Below are 23,026 nucleotides of genomic sequence, written 5' to 3'. Positions count from 1 at the left end.
TCGTCCTAGCATTACGTAAGTAATGAAGAAATATGGTATATTTACTTACTATAATGTTGGTGCTACACGTAGAACATGATCAAACCTATTTTTACTCTGAAATAATCTAATTTCATAACGAAATGAGACGTAAATATGAGAGAGGTGACGCCATAGGAAGTCGACGGTCCAAGCGACAATTGTGTGGAGCGACTTATCCAAGATATATGGTCGCCTGGAGAGTGTTTGCTGCCATATCAGTCTCCTGTACACAGTGATCCAGTCCTTTTCGTTCATTGAACACCGAACCCTACACGCCCTCTGATATATTGCTTAATTAACAAATATTCACAAATAAAGATTATATTTGTATATGTTATCAGAAAGGCAGATATAAAATAGTTTTTGTGAATCCATCACAGAGGTTATACCTTATTAGAGAGGAAAAATATTCTTACTTTAAACAAGGCTTCATGGCCGACGCTCTCCTTACCGATATGGGAACTATGACCTTCCGAAGATCAATGTTAATTTAATCTAGATATTGTAATAAACGAAGTTTTCTATGTCATCATAAAGACATAAATATAAGCTGCATGTTAATACTTTGGCATAAATATAACTGAAGTGAAAGTGAAGATATATGCCTTTTTATAGTTACTTGATGGCTCGCTCAGGGAGTGTGAAGGCCTCCACACAAGCCAATCAATTTTATAATTACTTTGCATATATGCAAAGTAACGCCATAGGTCTTTATGTCAGAATAAAGACATGTAGACGATAATGTAACTACATTTCAAGGAAAACATATCTTAATATAATTATTAAATGAATGCAAAGTTATGGTTAAATAAATAGCCAATACCACACAATCGCCGGTGTCCGGACACATGAATAGTCGCATTAAGTGAAAGGAAATGTACCCAACCATTTCCATTTACCCAACCAGTTTGTGCACCCTATACTCATCCTCTGTGCGGTAACTTATTGTGCACCCCATACTCATCTTGTTACCAGTAGTTTGTGCAACCCATACTCATCCTGTGACCCGTAATTTATTGTGCATCCCATACTCATCCTGTTACCGGTAGTTTGTGCAGCCCATACCCATCCTGTGACCTGTAATTTATTGTGCAACCCATACTTATCCTGTGACCTGTAGTTTATTGTGCAGCTAATACTCATCCTTTGAGTCATAGGACATTGCGCAACCCTTTCTCATCGTGTGAATCTTTGTTTACTTTGCTCTCCATATTCATCCTCTGCGCGATAGTTTCTTGTGCAACCCATACCCATGATGTGAGTGGTAGTTTATTGTGTACCCTATACTCATCCTGTGAGTATAGGGTACACAATTCTTGTTTGGATTCTTGTAATGTTATTTGTCTATTTGTACTCACAGCATTTGTGCGCCCCTTGAGGGACTTGAATTAGAGGGGGGTTGAAATAGCCTAAGCTACTCTATCCCTTTGAGATGTATTTATTGCTTATCTCAATAAACATACTTGAACTTGAACTTAGGTACACAATGAGTTCATTTGTACTCCATACTCATCATCAAGAAGTGTATTTTACCAGCATTGTAATATAAATTAAGAATAAAAGCTTAACTGGATTACGGACCCATAATCAAAATAAGAGCCATCACTAATTATCATAACAAATTGTCTATAGCTACACTTCCGCCTTCGACAAGCTGCCGCCGGAGGTGGGTATAGTTTATTGTACACCCCCGCACCCCCAGTCCTGGAAGGGCGGGCATTGGGATGTGGACATGTGTACTGTCTCAGACCCTGTTGGAATATAACCAGTCTGTCAATCGAGTCAACCCAAGTGTTGCGTTTCCAAAAGGGTCGCCCATATTGGAATCGGTGAACGCCCTAGTAATATTGTTGAAAACATCTTAATAACTTATTAAACCAAAGGTCTTTTTATGTCAGAAGAACGGCAGAAACTAGATCTATATATGAAAACTCTTTCAGGACAAAATTTAAAGTAAAACTAGATTATGTAAAACTAGATTAAAGTAAATTTATGTTTCTATCTTTCTTGAGACGTATAAAAATCTTACGTTTATTAACGATTCTGCGTGAAATAAGCATTGTTCTGAGATGAATATTGCGGATTTCCGGCTCTACGACCGATGAAAAATGCAAGTTTTATACAACTACAAATATCTTTAGTTTTACTTTAAATTTTGTCCTGAAAGAATTTTCATATATAGATCTAGTTTCTGCCGTTCTTCTGACATAAAAAGACCTTTGGTTTAATAAGTTATTAAGATGTTTTCAACAATATTACTAGGGCGTTCACCGATTCCAACATGGGCGAACCTTTTGGAAACGCATGGAAACGCAACACTTGGGTTGACTCGATTGACAGACTGGTTATATTCCAACAGGGTCTGAGACATTTGCACTGGCGGGCGGCGTTCTTGCCAACTATATGGCTGTTAAGTTGAAAATTGTAACTGTTAAGAGCATTCTATTGTGGTTTTAATATTGAACAATTAAACATATACGAAACAGACAAATCTGGTGTCCGAAATAGTAAAAATATTAGTGTGCGATGTGATCAATGTAAGGGGGATATTGGGTGTGCCTCGTATCCCCTACAACAACAAGAAGTTCGAGAGCGATGAGGCCGCCACCTACTAGCTTCAGGATGTCGTCGAATCTAAATCAACAATATACTACCGCCGCTACTTTCTCGGAAACGTAAGTACCTGCCGCTTTACTTCTCTCACCCTGCCTGGCCTGGCCTGACCTGGCCTAGCCAGACCTGACCAGACCTGACCTGGCCTAGCCTTACCTAGCCTAGTCTGACCTGACCTGGCCTAGCCTTACCTAGCCTAGTCTGACCTGGCCTGGTCTGACCTGACCTGGCCTAGCCTTACCCAACACTAATCACCACACGTGACAGCCCAAACGAATCGCAAATAAGTACACGTAACAAGTCATATGCCCGGACACTCTTTCACCTTGGGGACTGAGTGGTAACTATTGTATAGAAGAGCCGGCTCCCTGAGAGTGGTAAGAGGGCGTGATAAGAGGCTAACGTGTGGTCTTGAAGGAAGTCGATAAAGCAGACAATTTTCAAAAAGAAGGGCAGCATAATGAGCCTATAATTTTCCTGTACCTATAATTTTCTCTCATCTTTTTTTTCATTCCATGTAATCTGTTATCATTTTTTGTCTATAAATTTTGCAAGTATTTACCTCCTTAAAATTTTCTTAGATTAAGGACCTGCCCGAAACGCTGTGCGTGCTAGTGGCTTTACAAGACTGTAATTACCATATTTGTATCCTCACATTCCTTATGTACATTCTTGTATATGCATAAATAAATAAATAAATAAATAAATAAATGAGCAGACAGGAATGGACAGACAGTCGGTTATCCCATAATGTGTAATACGCCCCGCACAGCATGGGTGGAGTGGGGGGGGGGGAGGGTTGTAGCAGGGCACAGTATGGTGATGGTGCGGGTGAAGTACACACCCACTGAATTCCTGCCATCAATAATTGTTTTCATAACCATTAGAACAATGGCATCCCTCCAGCCACCATCCTTCTACTGACCCCCTCCTCTGGTCCTCCACCTCAAACAATAACCCCCCACACCCCCTCTCCCTTCCAGACATCAGCATGTCAAAATCAGTACCATAATGTGTTTAAACTATTTAAACTAAGTCATTGTGTATCTCAAGGTATCTTAATTCATTTGAAAGTGTACATGTGCATTCGTTCATATACTCGCCTAATTGTGCTTGCTGGGGTTGAGCTCTGGCTCTTTAGTTCCACCTCTCAACCGTCAATCAACAGGTGTACAGGTTTCTGAGCCTATTGGGCTCTATCATATCCACATTTGAACCTGTGTATGGAGTCAGCCTCCACCACATCACTTATTAATGCATTCCATTAGATACAATCATATATGATTACACATAATCATAATCATTCCATACACATAATCATATATGTGTACGTCAACGTATACATACATGCGTATATATACCTCATATTAAAATACTGATAAACGAATGACCATGAACAAATTAATTTATAATTGTAGCATTATATATAATTTTAATAGACTAATTACGTGTTTATACATTTGAATGGTCCAGACAGGTGGCCAGCCTTGGACATATACACTTCTGGTAGGCACAATGACCTCATGTTAGACCCTTGATAGATTATGTGAGAGAGAGAGAGAGAGAGAGCTGGGGCAGGGAGGTGCGTGCCCCAGGGAGATAATCCATGCCCATGCCCCGCCACGAGGTCAGTTCTCGAGTCACACCAAGAATAACAATCGAGCAAGTTGTCCTGACCAGGATGTGGCATATTAGGGAGGGTTGAGGAATAGGAAGCCTGTCTGATAGGGCTCTTGGCAAGCAGCTCTCCCTCAGTCTACCTATCTATATGGAAGAAATGTATCTAGGCCCTATCCCCCCTGCCTATTCTCTCTCCCCCACCTTTCTTCCTTCATTTCCTCCCTCCTTCCCTCCCCCTCACTGGTGAGAGAGTAGGAGTGTGAGAGTGGTTAGAGAACTCGTAGTTCTCACGCTCGTGAAATTGTCTGCGACCCTGGAGGAGTAGAGCGGAGGGGGGGGGGTGAAAGTAGGTGACGATGGACGAGTAGAGGGGAGCATTATATGCAGTGAACGTAGGTGTCTATGGAAGAGTACATCATAGAGGAGGGTGAAAGGAAGGTGACGATGGAGGAGGAGAAGGGAGGGGGTGTGAAGGTAGGTGATGATGGAGGAGTAGAGGGGAGGAGGGGGGCAAAGGTAGGTGTCTATGGAAGAGTACATCATAGAGGGGGTGAAGGTAGGTGGCGATGGAGTAGAGCAAAAGGGGTGGGGGTTGAAAGTAATCCCGAGTTTAATTTTTTAGTTATATATAGTGACACCTCGGGTTACGAGCCTAATTTCTTCGAAAAATTTGAATCAGGTTACAAACTTTGCCTCGGGAAAGGAGTTTGTTGATATACGTATGGGCTGACCTAGCGCGTGGTGGCATGGTGATCGCGCCTCAGTTTACCAGTGTCTCCTGCCTAGTAAGTATCGCGCCTGAATTCTTTGTAAAGCATTACATTTGTTTTGGGATTTTTGGCTATTTGAACATAAAATTTGTTATATATCTTGCCATGAGTCCCAAGAAAGCCAGTGGTAAGGTTCAAGCCAAGAAAACACATGTGAGAATGACCATAGAGGAAAAACAAGAGAGCATTCATAAACATCAAAATGGTGCACAGGTTGTTGAACTAGCTAGGCAGTACAACAAATCTATGTCAGCAATATGCACTATACTTGCTAAGAAAAAGGACATTGTGAGCATTAAAGTAGCAAAAGGCATATCAACAATCCCGAAACAAAGAACACAAACACTTGAGGATGTTAAAAAGTTTTTATTAATTTGGATACACAACAAGGAGTTAGCAGGTGATAGCATTTCAGAGGCCATCATTTGTGAGAAACCAAGGCATTTGCATGAAGACCTTTTAAAGAAAACCCCTGGAACGAGGGGGAAAAAGATGAATCAAGTTTGAAAATGTGAAAAATTTGTGTGACAATAGAGCCTCGTAGAAAACTTTTGCTGTGGTCATTACCTGGTGGAATGCACCCAGGATGGAGTATCAGGGCTATACATCTTTTAAATCATAAAAGTAATAAACATTTCCCATCAACCTTACAAACAATATTAACCTATTTTCATGTATTTCCCCCATGTGCATTTTAACAAAGTTACTAAATTGCCTTTATCATTCTGTAAAATTTCAATTAGAGTATACTGTATATAATTTTGTTAGTATAAATGGACTGAATATTCTGAAATCACTATTAATTTTACAATTTCAGATTCAAAGGTGGTCTGGACACCCAATTTGGTCAGACAGGTGAAGAGAGCATTTAGGATAGTTCGAAGAGATGAAGATGGTCACAATTGTGTTTGAAGAGGCAAACGCCCCCCCTTTGCTCCTGACATTATGTTCAGCCTATTGACCCCTGCACACCTAACACAAGGTAGGTTGAAAACTCCTCCTTCATGTCATTGGTTCATTAGCCAGAAACTTAGGGCCCATGCAGGAATATCCCTAAAAAAAAAGTGGCGCCAACAATGCATCCTCCAAGTCTGGAGGATGAGCAGGAGCATTGTCGAGAAGCAGGCCCTTTAATGTCAAACTTTTCTCTTGCAGATATTTTTTGATGGCAGGGCAAACCACTCTACATCACAGTTTTTCTGCACGTTATATATTTTTTAAAACTCTTGGATTTTCGGAATGATACACAAGCAAGGGTTTAATTTTCAAATCGCCACACAGCACAATAGTTAGCCTATCCTGACACAAGTTAGCCCAAGTTAGCTTGTGTCCGGGCAGTGACGTCTTCTCTTGGGTAATGTATGTCCTCTTCGGCAATTTTTTCCAGAATAGCCATGTCTCCTCACAATTAAACACTTGTTGTGGAATATATCCATCAATACAGTATCTACAAAATCTTTAAAATCATGAACAAATGTTTCAGCCCCTACTTTGTCTGAGCTGGCACCCTCACCATGCCTCACAACACTATGAATACCACGTCTTTTTTCAAAATTTCTCAAACCATCCCCTACTCACCTTAAACTCTTTCGTATCTGCAAAACTCGTTCTAGGGGTTTTCTTTATAAGATCTTGCATGAAGATTTCATTGTTGACCAAACCACACACTGGAAATTGAATAGACGACGACATTTCGATCCGTCCTGGACCATTATAAAGTCGATTGTGATGAGATGAGGGAAGCAAGAGAGAGAGGTGAGGAGATGGCAAGTATGTACGTATGTACATGAATAAAACATGTACATACTTATACATAACGTGTGTAAATAGTGTAATAAACACAATAACAGTATTTTGGGAGGAGGAATGTTGGCGAGTAATGTGTTGGAGGAGGGAGGGAGGACTGGCAGGGTGTGGCAGCTCACTCATGTTTTTTGGGCTCACCATACCAACATAGTGGATCGTTATGGTGAATACATATGTAGATGGGTATATACAATGTGTGTATATAGTGTAATAACAGCAAAAGCACTGTTTGATTGTAGAATATGTCGCATATATGAGGCCCATAATTTTGAGCATAGCGATGTTCTATACTTTGAATTATATAAATTCCACAAATTACACACTTTTAAATAATATTACTGCAAAAAAAAGGAAGAAATGAATGAGAAACTTCAAAATAATTGCGCAACATTTTATTCGCAGCAACTGCCGTCGCACGGGGTGGCGGGGCCGACAGACCCCCATCGCTCCAACGCTCAGCGCCCATAATTTGCTCAACTTCCCAGCTCCATCGCAGCTAAAGTAAGTCACATACAATATTTTTTGTTTAGTTTCCCCGTGATCAGACTCTGCATTTTAACAATATAAGAAGAGAAAAAATTTTTTTGGAAAGAATTTATTTCTTGTGCACCAGGGTGTTATTTGGAGACAGAGCAGTTCAGTGGTTAACTACTAAATTTTTTTTTCTCCCACACACGCACCCCCCTTGGAAGCAGCCTGTAACAGCTAACTCCCAGATACCTATTTACTGTTAGGTAACAGGGGTCATCCCCTTTTGTACAAAGAATCTGCTAAAGCTTTTAGGGCTAATCTTTGACACTCGTTTGTCTTTGTCGCCCCATATTTTTTACGTCCGAGTTGAATGCTCTAAGGCCCTTAACTAGCTTTAGGTCATGTCCCATACTTCTTGGGGAGCTAATCGACACTGCTCCTCTCTTTACATTCCTCTCTCGTTCTGTCTAAACTCGATTATGGCCCTGTTTACTCGTCTGCTTCTCCTTCTACCCTTCACCATCTGGACACACTGCATCATACTGGGTTACGGCTCAGCTCTGGTACCTTTCCTTCGACACCTACCCTAAGCCTGTATGTTGAAACTGGCGTCCTGTTTCTACAGGATCGCTATGATCGCTACTGTCTTCTCCACCTTGCACGGTCCTTACAGCACCCTCACTCTTGCTTATGTCATGCCTTGACCTTTACCCATCCTATGGTTCCTGTTCCCCTTCACCACCTATCTCTTTCTGTACGGTTGTCTCTCTTACAAAATGCTCTTTCAGTTTGTGTTACCAATATTTCCCCTCGTGTCATTCCGTCTTTGCCCCTATGGAGGGGTCCCCGTTCCTAAATTCTGTAAGCCTTGACCCACATGACTAAAACTTTTACCCCTCCTACAGTTCTAAATCACCTTTTCCTTGAACACTTTTCTTCACACTTCCACTCTATTTCCGTCTTTACCAATGGGTCTTAAGTCTGCAGACGGTGTAGGCTACTCTGTTGTTTTTCCTGACTGCACCTTTGTGTCTCCTGCCTCCGGAGACTAGCATCTTCATGGCAGAACTTTATGCTATTCTCTATGCTCTTCATCAACTCTTTTCTCGCTGTCAATCCTCCTCTGTGTTTGTAGTTGACACTTGCAGTGCCCTCATGGCTCTAGAATCCTTTAATCCAATCCATCCTTTGGTAGTTGAAATTCAACATTGGCTGTTTCTTATCTCCAGTAGATTTAAGACAGTGGAATTTCGCTGGATTCCCACCCATATTGGTGTGATCTTAAATGAGCGTGCGGACACTGCCGCTAAGGAAGCTATCCATACCTGTCCCATCTCCCGTAAAGGTATTCCTTATTATGACTTTTACCCAGTTATTCATTTCCCCATTCTTGCCCGTTGTCAGGGTTGTTGGTCTTCTGTTACTGGTAACAAACTGCGTGCTCTTAAGAGTAGTGTGTTCCCGTGGCCTTCCTCCTACCACCGTAACCGGTGGTGGGAAACGGCTCTGGCGAGGTTGTATATTGGTCATACACGTTTAACTCACGGGCACTTAATGGAGCGCTGCCCTGCTTCTTATTGTCCAAACCGTTGTCTCTACATGTCCTGACTTCCAGGACTTGCGTGTCTTGCTTCCCGAACATCCCTCACTGTCAATTGTCCCTCGATAAAATTCTTGGTAAATTTAATACCTTTGATATTGTTCGCCGTATGCGTTTTTGTTCTTGTATTGGCGACGTTAGTGATATTTAGCGCACTATGATTATCCCACACATTTGATGGTTTGATAATTACTGTACTGTACAGTACTTTGGTTTGGAATGTATCAAATAAAGTTGTTTCATGTATTCAAATGTGTGAGAAAATCCACTGGGGCTGTGAGATGAAGCGAACCTGTAACAAAGGCATTGCCAGTTGCATACTCTACCACCACTGATGGTAAAAGTCTTACAACTGGATATCTTGTGTGACGGGTTATGGTATCACAGCTATACTGAACCAAGATGGTATGGCTCTCCCTCACATAAATGAAAGAAATGCTGCTATTGGCCTTGCAGTGTGTAAGTTGCAGGTGGAAACAAATGAAAATTATCAAATAATTAAACAATTTACTGAAATAGTAATGAACAAAAATAACACATGACAATACTTGACTATCATGTAATGCAAAGGTGAACAAGTTAGTATGACCTTAAATGCAAAAAATAAACTATAAGCAATGAATAAAAGTATGAAGATATACTGGTGTTCTGAAGACAGCTACCATACCACCATGGCATCAGTCACACGACGTTGGCTGGAAGCGGACGACGGGTTAGAGACACGAAGGTGATCCTAGAGCACTAAAGGAGAGATTGCCTCTCCAGGGAGGCAGCGCTCTTTATATAGTCCGGCGGTGATGACTCATCCAGTGCCAACACGAGGTGGACATCTGGTCAACTAGCAAACTGCTCGTTGTGGCTGGCGGTGCCTTTGTGTTGAGCTGCACCACTGTCAGTTGAAGGTGGCTAACTGCTTGTTTGTGGGGACAAACTGCCAGTTAGCAGTGGCGCCCGGCTTGCCTCTGAGTCGTACCAGGCTATGCCAGGCCCTGGGGGGTATGGAGAGGTGGCAGGACTGATGACTCTTCTGGGCTGGTGTAGATGTATACTTCCAGTGCAGAGGCATTGAAGGTGAAGGGAAAAGGCAGTTCCACTGCTATGCAGGGGATTCACGTGACACTTGTGAAGCCACAGAAAGTCTGGAGGCCCTACTGAAGCCAGTCCAAGTATTAAATAAAACCCCTGAAGTACGCCGGTGAAGGGTAAAGTGAAGGGTGAAGCAAGACCGTATGCCCAACTTCAGGCACACACAGAAAATCACGTTTTGGTCCCGCCTCTCAACTGTGTATTTGAAGTTGGGGCGTATGGTGTTGAACTGCTTCAGCCTTCACCTGAGTGCTTGTAGGTCTTACGTAAGACGTTGACTCAAGGAGTGGCCTCAAAACTTGCTGTGATTTATGGGGAAATCCGGTTGTAAGACTTTTACAAAGTCAGTAATATACTGTGGTAGAGTATGCAGCTGCCAGTGCCTTGGGCAAAGGTTTACGTCGCATCACAGCTCCAGTGGATTTTCTGCTTGGTGTACATCAGGTTGTGATTTTGTGTGTGTACCGTATTGTTATGATCGCCGTCTGATAAGTCCTTTCTGGCCTCAAGAGTCATTGTTACCCACCTAGAAAGATTGCAGATGGCCAAAGCAGTTATTTAAGTTAAGAAGGGACAAGTCTTAAACAGAATTTTGCATAATATTTGACTGTAAAGGGGTAAATTGAGGTAGATTGAAAAACAAAATGGTGAACCGGGCAGGCGGTACTCACAATTAGGCGAGTACACTCGGGAACTTTTAAAGTGCAACCAAACATGCTTTAGGCTCTCACAACAAGAGGTGAGTGGTGGTGGCTCAGGTGCTCAGCCAATCAGAGCACCTAAGGAGGGAGGGCAGGAGTGAGAAGGGGGTGGTATGTGGAAGTTTGGTGACAGTTGTGTGTAGTTTGTTCATCTTCATTGTAAGTTTCATGGCTTGGTGTGCATTTCCCTAGTAAATTTAATTAGGGAAAAATTCAGGTGTTTGATTTTTTAAATCAACTTTTTAAATGTTGAGTTGTTAAAGCCTCAAAGTGCATGGAGTTGGTTTGGGAGTATGGCATCCTCATGCTGTTGCGTGCTCGCGTGAGGTAGCAAAGGTGATGTAAAGTTGTGGGGTGTACATGCTTGGGACGTCCTCTCTCGGGATGGCTGGTGTTAGACCTGCGTGTTTGTCGGTTGTTGAAAAGCCGTCATCCTTTGCTGTTGTGGTATTGATTTTACATTGTTCATCTTGTAATTAATACTGTAGTGCGATATCTAGGGCTACCAATTGTAGGTTTAAAATGTCTAATACAAACAGTTGTCCAATGAGTTTTAATAGGAAATATCATCCACCAAGCACCATTGTACAATTATATTAATTGATAGTATATGGATTGTGCAGAACTGCTTAGAATGATCTTTAACACTTGGCTATATTGGTCATGTCAAATACCTGCACTGTGAATGCTCAAAGACCCTTTCTTTATTCAGTGTTGTCACATACCTCATGGGGGTATGGATAGGCAAACACTCATTCGGTTAAACTTGCCTTGTAGTACTTTCAGAGCTCAGTAATTTGGAATCTGGTTAGCACTTTCCAAATAAATTGACCTTTAAAGTGAATTCCTATTTAGGTTTAAAACATTATACCGAATGAGAAACTCGGATTATATAGCCGAACACCAGAAATGTTGTTATTCAATTTGGTTGCCTAAAGCACATTCAAGGACTACACATTACATGGCATTCCAGGATTCCTCTATACCTTGCCTTATGCTGTAAACATTGCCACAACCCTGTGTTTTATTGATTTAAATGGCCACAGGGAGGCATACAACACTGCAGATTATGATGTCATTAGTTATCCACTGTGCTGACAAGTGGGGTGACTGATGTTCGTTGACACCTGTATCGTGCTTCAATTTAATCGCCAGGAGATCACCCTCTCACTAGACTCGTCTGTAGGAAGTTCAGTATAGTATCTCAAATTACCTTGGATCATAAATAGCATAAGACTTGGGGGTAGGAGAGGGTTGCAGTGTTTGTCATGGCTCTCAGTTGTTCCTGGTATTAGGCAATTTAGTTCTGGAATCATTTTTGTTGGCCAATGTTAAACTTTTTTGAAAGTAGATGTTTTTCTGAAAGGGAAGGGGGGGGGGAACCTCTATGCTTGGATACAGTTATCTAAGTGAATACTTAGACTTATACAGTAGAATAACTACCTTCTTTTCCTTAGTCAAAAAGGTTGCTTGTTTATTTCTAGGGACTTGTATTTTCTGTTATTTTTAACTGCAGCAACTTTCAGTGAATGATAGATTCTTACTGAAAGGACCTTTACTTCATTGTTGTTGCTTTATGGTCATCTCATTGTGTACAGGGATTCCGCGAAGCTTTTGGGGTTAGTCTTTGACACTCGTTTGTCTTGGTCAGCCCATATCTCTTGCCTCCGAGTTGAATGCTCTAAGGCCCTTAACCTCCTTAAGGTTTTGTCCCATACTTCTTGGGGAGCGGATGGCGCACGCTCCTCTATTTGCACTCCTCTCTCGTCCTGTCTAAACTCGATTATGGTTGCCCTGCATACTCTTCTGCTTCTCCTTCTACTCTTCGCCATCTTGATGCTTTGCACCATACTGGGTTGCGTCTCGGCTCTGGTGCCTTTCGTTCGACTCCCGCCCTTAGTTTGTATGTTGACACTGGCTTTCTCTCTCTTCAGGACTGCCGTGATCGCTGCTGTCTTCACTATCTTGCGCGGTCCTTCCAACATCCTTCCTCTTGCCTCTGTCGTGCATTGACTTTTCCTCCTCCTGTGGTTCCTGTTCCTCTTCATTGTCTCCCACTTTCTGTCCAGTTATCTCGCTTACAGGATTCTCTTTCTGTTCATATTTCTAATGTTTCTCCTCGTATTGTTCCTTCATTACCTCCGTGGAGAGTCCCCCTTCCCAAGTTTTGTACGTCCTTGACTTGTATTACTAAAGCTTTTACCCCTCCTACAATTCTGAAAAGCCTCTTCCTTGAGCACTTTTCTTCGCACTCCCACTCTATTTCCATCTTCCCTGATGGGTCTAATTCTGCGGATGGTATGGGCTACTCTGTTGTTTTTCCTGACCGTACTTACATGTGTCACCTCCCTTCGGAGGCTAGCGTCTTTACGGCAGAACTTTATGCTATTCTCTATGCTCTTTGTCTCTTGTTTTCTCATTCTCATTCCTCCTTTGTGGTTGTAGTTGATTCTCGTAGTGCCAAGCAGTGAGGGGGTAGGAGGGAGGGAAGGAGTGAGGGGGTAGGAGAGAGGGTAGGAGTGAGGGGTAGGAGGGAGGGAAGCAGTGAGGGGGTAGGAGGGAGGGTAGGAGTGAAGGGGTAGGAGGGAGGGTAGGAGTGAGAGGGTAGGAGGGAGGGTAGGAGTGAGGAAGTAGGAGGGAGGGTAGGAGTGAGGGGGTAGAAGTGAGGGGTAGGAGGGAGGGCAGAAGTGAGGGGGTAGGAGGGAGGGAAGCAGTGAGGGGGTAGGAGGGAGGGTAGGAGTGAGGGGGTAGGAAGGAGGGTAGGAGGGAGGGCAGGAGCGAGGGTGTAGAAGTGAGGGAAGGAGTGAGGGGGTAGTAGGGGGGGTAGGAGTGAGGGGGTAGGAGGGGGGGTAGGAGTGAGGGGGTAGGAGGGAGGGAAGCAGTGAGGGGGTAGGAGGGAGGGAAGGAGTGAGGGGGTAGGAGAGAGGGTAGGAGTGAGGGGGTAGTAGGGAGGGTAGGAGTGAGGGGGTAGGAGGGAGGGTAGGAGGGAGGGAAGCAGTGAGGGGGTAGGAGGGAGCGAAGGAGTGAGGGGGTAGGAGAGAGGGTAGGAGTGAGGAGGTAGTAGGGAGGGTAGGAGTGAGGGGGTAGGAGGGAGGGTAGGAGTGAGGGAAGGAGTGAGGGGTAGGAGGGAGGGTAGAAGTGAGGGGGTAGGAGGGAGGGTAGAGGAGTGAGGGGGTAGGAGGGAGGGTAGAGGAGTGAGGAGGGTAGAGGAGTGAGGAGGGTAGAGGAGTGAGGAGGTAGTAGGGAGGGTAGGAGTGAGGGGGTAGGAGGGAGGGTAGGAGTGAGGGAAGGAGTGAGGGGTAGGAGGGAGGGTAGAAGTGAGGGGGTAGGAGGGAGGGTAGAGGAGTGAGGGGGTAGGAGGGAGGGTAGAGGAGTGAGGAGGGTAGAGGAGTGAGGAGGGTAGAGGAGTGAGGAGGGTAGAGGAGTGAGGAGGGTAGAGGAGTGAGGAGGGTAGAGGAGTGAGGAGGGTTGAGGAGTGAGGAGGGTTGAGGAGTGAGGATGGTAGAGGAGTGAGGAGGGTAGAGGAGTGAGGAGGGTAGAGGAGTGAGGAGGGTAGAGGAGTGAGGAGGGTAGAGGAGTGAGGAGGGTAGAGGAGTGAGGAGGGGTAGAGGAGTGAAGGGGTAGAGGAGTGAGGAGGGTAGAGGAGTGAGGAGGGTAGAGGAGTGAAGGGGTAGAGGAGTGAGGAGGGTAGAGTGAAGGGGTAGAGGAGTGAGGAGGGTAGAGTGAAGGGGTAGAGGAGTGAGGAGGGTAGAGGAGTTAAGGGGTAGAGGAGTGAGGAGGGTAGAGGAGTGAGGAGGGTAGAGGAGTGAAGGGGTAGAGGAGTGAGGAGGGTAGAGGAGTGAGGAGGGTAGAGGAGTGAAGGGGTAGAGGAGTGAAGGGGTAGAGGAGTGAGGAGGGTAGAGTGAAGGGGTAGAGGAGTGAGGAGGGTAGAGGAGTGAAGGGGTAGAGGAGTGAAGGGGTAGAGGAGTGAGGAGGGTAGAGTGAAGGGGTAGAGGAGTGAGGAGGGTAGAGGGGTGAGGAGGGTAGAGGAGTGAAGGGGTAGAGGAGTGAAGGGGTAGAGGAGTGAGGAGGGTAGAGTGAAGGGGTAGAGGAGTGAGGAGGGTAGAGGAGTTAAGGGGTAGAGGAGTGAGAAGGGTAGAGGAGTGAAGGGGTAGAGGAGTGAGGAGGGTAGAGGAGTGAGGAGGGTAGAGGAGTGAAGGGGTAGAGGAGTGAAGGGGTAGAGGAGTGAGGAGGGTAGAGTGAAGGGGTAGAGGAGTGAGGAGGGTAGAGGAGTTAAGGGGTAGAGGAGTGAGGAGGGTAGAGGAGTGAGGAGGGTAGAGGAGTGAAGGGGTAGAGGAGTGAAGGGGTAGAGGAGTGAAGGGGTAGAGGAGTGAGGAGGGTAGAGTGAAGGGGTAGAGGAGTGAGGAGGGTAGAGGAGTTAAGGGGTAGAGGAGTGAGGAGGGTAGAGGAGTGAGGAGGGTAGAGGAGTGAGGAGGGTAGAGGAGTGAGGAGGGTAGAGGAGTGAGGAGGGTTGAGGAGTGAGGAGGGTAGAGGAGTGAAGGGGTAGAGGAGTGAGGAGGGTAGAGGAGTGAGGAGGGTAGAGGAGTTAAGGGGTAGAGGAGTGAGGAGGGTAGAGGAGTGAAGGGATAGAGGAGTGAGGAGGGTAGAGGAGTGAGGAGGGTAGAGGAGTGAAGGGGTAGAGGAGTGAAGGGGTAGAGGAGTGAGGAGGGTTGAGGAGTGAGGAGGGTTGAGGAGTGAGGAGGGTTGAGGAGTGAGGAGGGTAGAGGAGTGAGGAGGGTAGAGGAGTGAGGAGGGTAGAGGAGTGAGGAGGGTAGAGGAGTGAGGAGGGTAGAGGAGTGAGGAGGGGTAGAGGAGTGAAGGGGTAGAGGAGTGAGGAGGGTAGAGGAGTGAGGAGGGTAGAGGAGTGAAGGGGTAGAGGAGTGAGGAGGGTAGAGTGAAGGGGTAGAGGAGTGAGGAGGGTAGAGGAGTTAAGGGGTAGAGGAGTGAGGAGGGTAGAGGAGTGAAGGGGTAGAGGAGTGAGGAGGGTAGAGGAGTGAGGAGGGTAGAGGAGTGAAGGGGTAGAGGAGTGAAGGGGTAGAGGAGTGAGGAGGGTAGAGTGAAGGGGTAGAGGAGTGAGGAGGGTAGAGGAGTGAGGAGGGTAGAGGAGTGAAGGGGTAGAGGAGTGAGGAGGGTAGAGGAGTGAGGAGGGTAGAGGAGTGAGGAGGGTAGAGGAGTGAGGAGGGTAGAGGAGAGAAGGGGTAGAGGAGTGAGGTGGGAAGGAAGAGTGAGAAGGATTAGTGAGGGGGAGGTATGAGGGGGAGGATTGATGGGGAAGAGTAGTGAGTGGGAGGAGTGAAGGGGGTAGGAGGGAGAAGTGAAGAGGCAGGAAGAACGGTAGGAGGGAGGGAAGAAGGATGGGCAAGAGTGAGGGGTAAGAGGGAGGGGGAAGGGAGGGGAAGGAATGAGCGGGAATGGAGTAAAAGGAGGAGTGAGGGGGGAAGGAGGAGTGACGGGGGGGTGGGAGGAGTGAGGGGGGAAGGAGGAATGAGGGGGTGAAGGAGGAGTGATGGGGGGGGGAGGAGTGAAGGGGAAAGGAGGAGTGAGGGGCGAATGAAGAGTGAGGAGGGAAGGAAGAGTGAGGAGGGAAGGAAGAGTGAGGAGGGAAGGAAGAATGAGGAGGGAAGGGGGAGTGAGGAGGGAAGGGGGAATGAGGGTGAAGAGGAGTGAGGGTAGGGAGGAATAGTGAAAGGGGAGGAGGAGTTAGGGGGGAGGAATAGTAAGGGGGTAGTAGTGAGGGGGGGGTACGAGTGAATGGGAGGAGGAATGAGGGGGTATTGAAGAGTGAGGGAGTAGGAGGGAGGGGGTAGGAGGGAGGAATGAGAGGGTAGGAGGGAGGGGGCAGGAGGAAGGGGGAGGAGCAAGGGCAGGAGTGAAGGGATTGGAGGGAGGGCTGGAGTGAGGGGGTAGAAGGAAGGGCTGGATTGATGGGGTAAGAGTGAGGGGGCAAGAGGTGAGGAGTGAGGAGGGAGGTGGTAGGAGAGAGGTAGGGGGTAGGGGGGAGGAGTGAGGGGGGTAGGAGAAAGGGCAAAAGTGATGGGGTAGGAGGGGCATATTGAGGGGGAAGGAGGGAGGATTGAGGGGGCAGGAGGGAGGGTAGGAGTGAGGGGCATAGAAGGGAGGGCAGGAGTGATGGGATTGGGGGAAGGAGTTAGGGGGTAGGTAGGAGGGGTAGGTAGGAGGGGTAGGTAGGAGGGGTAGGTATGACCTGGCTATATTGGTTATGTCATGTCAAATTGTTGCATGCTGAATGCTCAAAGCCCCTTTCTTTATTCAGTGTTGTCACATTCCTCATGTGGGTGTGGATAGGCAAACACTCATCTAGTTAAACTTATCTCATAGTACTTTCAGAGACCGGTAATTTAGATTGTGGTAAGTAGAATCTCCAAATAAATGGATCTTTAAAGCGCATTCCTATTTGGGTTTAAAAGGTTGTACTGAATAAGAAACTCAGATAAAATAGTCTAACACGAGCAATGTTGTTATTCAGTTTGGTTGCCTAAAGCACATACAAGGACTAGACATTACCAGGCATTCCTGTATGCCTTACCTTATGCTAAAACATTGCCACAACCCTGGGTTTTATTGATTTAAATGGCCACAAGGAGTCATACAAAATTGCAGGTTATAATGTTATTAGTTTATCCCCTGTGGTGACAAGTGGGCTGACTGATGTCCGTTGACACCTGTATCGTGCTTCAGTTTACTCGCCAGATCGTCCTATCTCTGGACTCGTCTGTAGGAAGTATATGAAAATAATTTGGATCATTAATAGCATAAGAGTTTGGTGTAGGAGAGAGTTGGAGTGTTTGTCGTGGCTCTCGGTTGTTCCTGTTATTAGTTGACTTAGTTTTAGAAATATTTTTGTTGGCCAGTGTTGAAGTTGTTTGAAAGTAGATGTGTTTTTGTAAAGAAGGTGGGGGGTCTCCATGCTTGGCTTCAATTATCTAAGTGATTATAGATATGTTGTGTATAAATGTTTGGACATTAGAATAATTACCTTCTTTTCGTTAAAGTCAAAAGGTAGCTTGATTAATTCTAGGGTTTTTTGTTTTTTACTGGAGCAACTTTTGGTTAATGACGGAATCTAGCTCAAAGGTCCTTTATTTCATTGTTCTTCTTCATTTTAATGTGGTAGTTGTGATATGGATTGTTCTGGCTCACCTGTAAGGTTTTGCAATGTTAAATACTGTATATAATAATAAGAATTTGCCAGTCTTGTAACCATTTTTAGAGTTCCCGTAGATCTTTGTAAGGGCTCGATATCATTTTTTCATGTTCCCTATACCATAAATCTTGGTGTCATCTGCAAAATTGATGTGATTTGTCATTGAGGTATATAAGGTTTAGACCCTTGTGGTACGCTTCATGCCGTATTTTCCATTCAAATCTGTTTCAGAGGAAGCTTTAATGTATTTGTTTTAATTAAGCAATCTTTTTATCCTTTATTCCATGTGCTTCATATTTCACTCCTAGCCATTGATATGGTGCTTTATCAAACACAGTGTGTGTGTTTGAATAGCTGGTTATCAGAAAAAAATTGTGAACAGGTTTGTTTTTAACAAACCAATGTTTTGTTGATTTTACAAGAATATTGTTTCTTCCCTTCAGGACCTTGCAGATGTGAGGTCAAAGTAATTTTAAAGTTTTCTGCTTGGCAGTTTCAAAAATTTGAGTAACATTTGAAATCTATCTAGCGAGTTTAAGTGGCAGTAAGTTTGGCTGTCAATTCATTTAATAGCTTGGATTGAATTCCAGGTATTTGAAGTTTTTTTGAATGTTAGTTTGTAAGGCTCTTCCCATTTATGGTGCTTGTTATAGGCAGATAGTTTATATATACACTATCTTGAAATAGTTATCTTCAGCAGTTTGAAACATTTGTGGTAATGGGATGTCTGGTGTGAATAATTTAGTGTTCATTACTAATATTTGGTAGGACACTTCAGTGCATCATTATATTAACAGATTGGACATGTCTAATGGTTTTGTTTATTTTCTTCTTAGAAAATTGAAGGGTTTGGTACCATTAGACAATATTGTTAGGAAACACTTTCATGTTTCCTATCAAGTTGTGACACTTGTGGGAAAAATTTTAGCTAATTTAGTTTAATCTTATCATTGATGTAAAGTTTTACATCATTTCCACTAATCAATATGTTCCATAGCTTTAACTTTAGTCTATACATTTGTTAAGTGAAATTTGTTAGATTAAATTAACTTAAAATAATGGCTAAAATTTATCTTTTGCAGTTTAACCTGATAACTATAAAAATGAGTAGTTTGGTATGCAAAGCTTTTAAGTTGTCAAAATTAGTTCTCTTATAAAATGTAATGTTGCTTAAAGGTATAATATTACCTTTTTATATATAACTTATGTTACTTAAAGGTAAGTTTTTATTAGCTTTATATTTTAAGTTTAATTATATAAAGCTATAATAAGATATATAACTAAGTTATAATAAACTTTAGTTTATTATAACTGTTATATATACTTATATTATAGCTTTATATAATAAACAAACTTAAGTTTATATTAGCTTTATATATTTTGTATTATACCTTTGTTTATTATAGTTATATAAACTCTAATAGCAAGTTTAGATAGTTTGTAATATTAATTTCCAGCATGATTAAATTATAGCTACTTTCAGGATAAAGTATAAAGTATTTTCATTAAAAGATTTATTAAATAGTATACAATATAACTAATGTTGACAATTTTGTTTCAGGTTGAAGTTTCAACTGAAGACTCCAAACAACTTCAAAGGCCAGGAAAACATCCAGAGTACCAAGGACAACAACCACCTGTAAAAGAAAAATAAAGTATATCAAACAGGGACACTCATTTTATTAACACTAACACATACAAATTACTACCAAAACCCCTAAGTCCCAATCTTTTAAGATTGGCTCAGCAAGGCCTATCCCTTACTTGCATTTTGAGGCAGGACTTGTTGGCTGCAAGAGTGGAACACATCGTTTGGTTTATTGCCCTCAACATGATGTACATAGGCTTGTTGTAAAGCCTATGTACATCATGTTCCAGGCACTAAACCTCTAGATGTATCCACTCTTTCAGTGAACAAGCCCTGTAGTTATTAACAATGTTTGCACATTGTTAAGGGTCCCTACACCTATGCAAATCTAGTCCATCTATTGGATGGGTAGTAGAGCAGGGCTCTGAAAAAGCCAAGCCAGGGAAATCTGCAGGACTGCCTGGTCCCCTTCTATGAAATGGGGTAGGATCAGTACAAACTGCATCAATCCCTGCAGGTGGTAACAGTAGGACTTTGGTACACATCTATAAATGGACTAGATAAAAAAGAAAGCAAGTTAATTATTTGATATAGCTAAAACATTTAATTCAACATACCAGTTTATTGGATGTGCAGAGTAGAACAGCCACACTTCTTAAGCCAGTCAATTCCTTGATACCATCATAATCTCCATTACCACCTGAAACATTTAACCAAATTAGCTTATAAATTTGGTATTAAAAGTTGCTTTGCAAACTCAAATTGCTAATGTGCCTTAACATTTTATTCTCACTAATGCTAATCAAGCACAAGACTTAGATATGGCTACTCAAACTATTTAAGTTTAACAAGTACTTTAAAGTAGAGAAAGAATTTTTACTTTACATTATCTACATGCAACCACTGATGCCTTACTTTTTTTTCTATTTAAAATATTCACCAACACTCACCCCATTCTGAATGTCAAGCAATCAACACCTTCAAACTCTAGGATGAACAGCTGGACTTCCCAATTCTTATTCTGAAAGAAAAAGCCTATTTAAACTAGTTACATTAAAAAAATATGAAGTACAGTTACTAGTCAATTTGTCTCTTGTACCATTTTTTTTTTTTTAACTTTTAATTATGAACAAATCCATGAGGTCAATTTACCTCCCTGTTGCAATTTTTTTTATAATGTCATGGGACATTTGAACCCTCATCACAGCCCTTATGGATTTGGTCATTTGATGCATCACACTATTGTGTGTGCAATTTATAGATGGAAAAACTTTTAGCCAATTATTTTAGAACCAAGTAACTGAACAAAGTTAAGCAAACCAATTGCCATTTAAGTAAACATTCTAAATACCCTCAATTCTTAAATTGAATAAAATGTAACATTTCCATTTTAAAATTTCTTTGCTATTCAAAACATTTCCTGCAAGGACTAAACTTTTATTGTACCCACTTGTCAAGGCCTAGAACTACAGTTTTTATCCCCCATTTCCAGGCCCCTTCACTATTTAAATACTAATTATAGCAGTACTCTTAACTGTCAGAATGATAGAGGGCAAAAGTATCTTGGCAATTTCAGGCCTTTAGTCCCCCCACAAAGCAGCCCATTACAGCCGACTAACTCACAGGGGCATAGGGTGAAAAACTCGGCCCACCATTTCCAGGATTCAACCTGGGACCACAGGATCACATCTCCAGTGTGCTGTCTGCTCAGCTGGCCAGCCCCTGTGTTACTTTCTGTAGCATACAAGTTCCACCAATTGTTCTGTACACTGTTCCTGAAGTTATGTTGGAAGCACCCTCCACAACCTGTCAATGAAACATTTAATATGGTTAATAAAATTTTTCCCCACAGCAATGTTTAAACTTAAATATTTGACTTTCAAAATACACTATTTACCTACTTCCCCCACCCCATCTTTCATTTATTGATTCTAGAAAAAAAGCCCTTTAAGTAACAATTTGGTAACAATTTAAAAAGTACCATACTGAAATCTTATTTTCAATTATAATTTAAAGTTGGTATTCCCCCACCTCTGCATCCCCATATTGGTAATACAATTTATATAGCTAAAACATGTAATTCAACATACCAGCTTCATAGATGTGCCGAGTAGAACAGCCACTCGCTGCTTTGATACCATTGTAATCTAGCAAAGTACCTGAAACATTTAACCAAATTAGCTTATAAATACAGCTTTTTACTCTAGTTTCTTTGCAAATTCACAATGGTAGTGTTCCTTTAAAATTGGCTAAAATTTTTAATTTTATTAATGCTAATCAAGCAATTAAAAAGGTAGATATGGCTATTCAAGTTAAGTTTCTTTAGTACATTTAAGTGGAGAAAGATACTTCAGACATAATGCTACATTGTTTAACTTTACTATTTAATATATAATGCAAATCTAATTTATTATTACTACCACACTCACCCGATTCTGAATGTCGAGCAAACACCACCTTCAAACTCTAGGATGTTGTTCTGGACTTCCTAATCTATAGTCTGAAAGAAAAAGCATATTTAAACTTCAATTATATATTACAATTAGATGAAGTACAGTTACCAGTTATTTGTGTTGTAACTTTTTTTTTTACTTTCAATTATGAAATTCTGTTACAAACATTTATATGAACTGTTTCAGGTTGTGGGACAGAAGATCCAAAAGGCCAAGACAACTCCAGAGACAATCACCCGTAAAAGAAAAATAAACATTAAACAGGGACACTACTTTTATTATCACCAATGCCTAATAATAAGCCCAAAAAATCCTAACAGCCTATCTTTTAACATAGGCTCATCAAGGCCTATCCGTTCCTCTGATTTTAGTGCAGAGCTTGTTCCCGGAATGGGTGCATTACATCCACCACTTTAGTGCCAAACACATTGTACATATGCTTTACTGAAAGCACTGTACAATGCATGCCAGGCACTAAAGTTTTAGATGCAAACAAGCCCTGTGAGAATTAACAATGTAACCATTGTTAAGGGTCCCTAAACCTATGCAAATCTAGTCCATCTATTAGATGGGTAGTAAAGCAAAGCTCTGAAAAAGCCAAGCCAGGGAAATCTGCAGGACTGCCTGGTCCCCTTTTATGATATGGGGTAGGATCAGTACACACTGCATCATCCCCTGTGGGTTGTAACAGTAGGACATGGTTACACACCTATAAATGGACTAGATAAGAGAATTAAGATTAGGTCACTGATATAGCTAAAACATCAAATTCAAACTCGCCCACTTTTGTAGAGTAAAGGTGCCTCACTCCGAGCCAGTCCATGCATCATAATCACTCGCCTGAAAAATATTTCAACAAATTAATTTCAGATTTAAAGCCAATCTTGCTTTACTTTTCAAATTAGCATTCAGTAGTTTACAAATTCAGATGGAAGAAATTTCTTTAAGGAATTTACCTTTCCTACATATTCTAGTAGCAGTAGTAAAGATCTACTTTAGCAATATAAATATATATGGCATCAATTTGCCAAGTTTCAGTAAATGTCATTTGAGAAACTATCCACAACTGCACTTCAATGGCAATTTACATTTA

The 23,026-nt window shown here is 42.6% G+C and overlaps 1 long non-coding RNA gene across 5 annotated transcripts; it reads left to right on the top strand.

Annotated features, from left to right (window-relative positions):
• On the top strand, window positions 1–22,200 carry LOC123772431 (uncharacterized). 5 transcript variants are annotated; one of them, XR_011228939.1, is made up of 6 exons: window positions 1–15; window positions 2,381–2,696; window positions 5,842–6,006; window positions 7,233–7,331; window positions 19,454–19,547; window positions 22,120–22,200. It is a non-coding gene; the product is annotated as an uncharacterized lncRNA (long non-coding RNA). The 5 variants fall into 5 exon arrangements; XR_011228938.1 differs by lacking the exon at window positions 1–15 and adding an exon at window positions 1,673–1,687; XR_011228940.1 differs by lacking the exon at window positions 1–15 and adding an exon at window positions 1,775–1,789.
• Window positions 22,201–23,026: the final 826 nt, after the last annotated feature.

Source organism: Procambarus clarkii, chromosome 17 (assembly GCF_040958095.1).
Source record: "Procambarus clarkii isolate CNS0578487 chromosome 17, FALCON_Pclarkii_2.0, whole genome shotgun sequence".
Classification (NCBI taxonomy): domain Eukaryota; kingdom Metazoa; phylum Arthropoda; class Malacostraca; order Decapoda; family Cambaridae; genus Procambarus; species Procambarus clarkii.
Note: the sequence above shows the minus strand (reverse complement) of the source record. Positions and strands in the feature narration are given on the sequence as shown.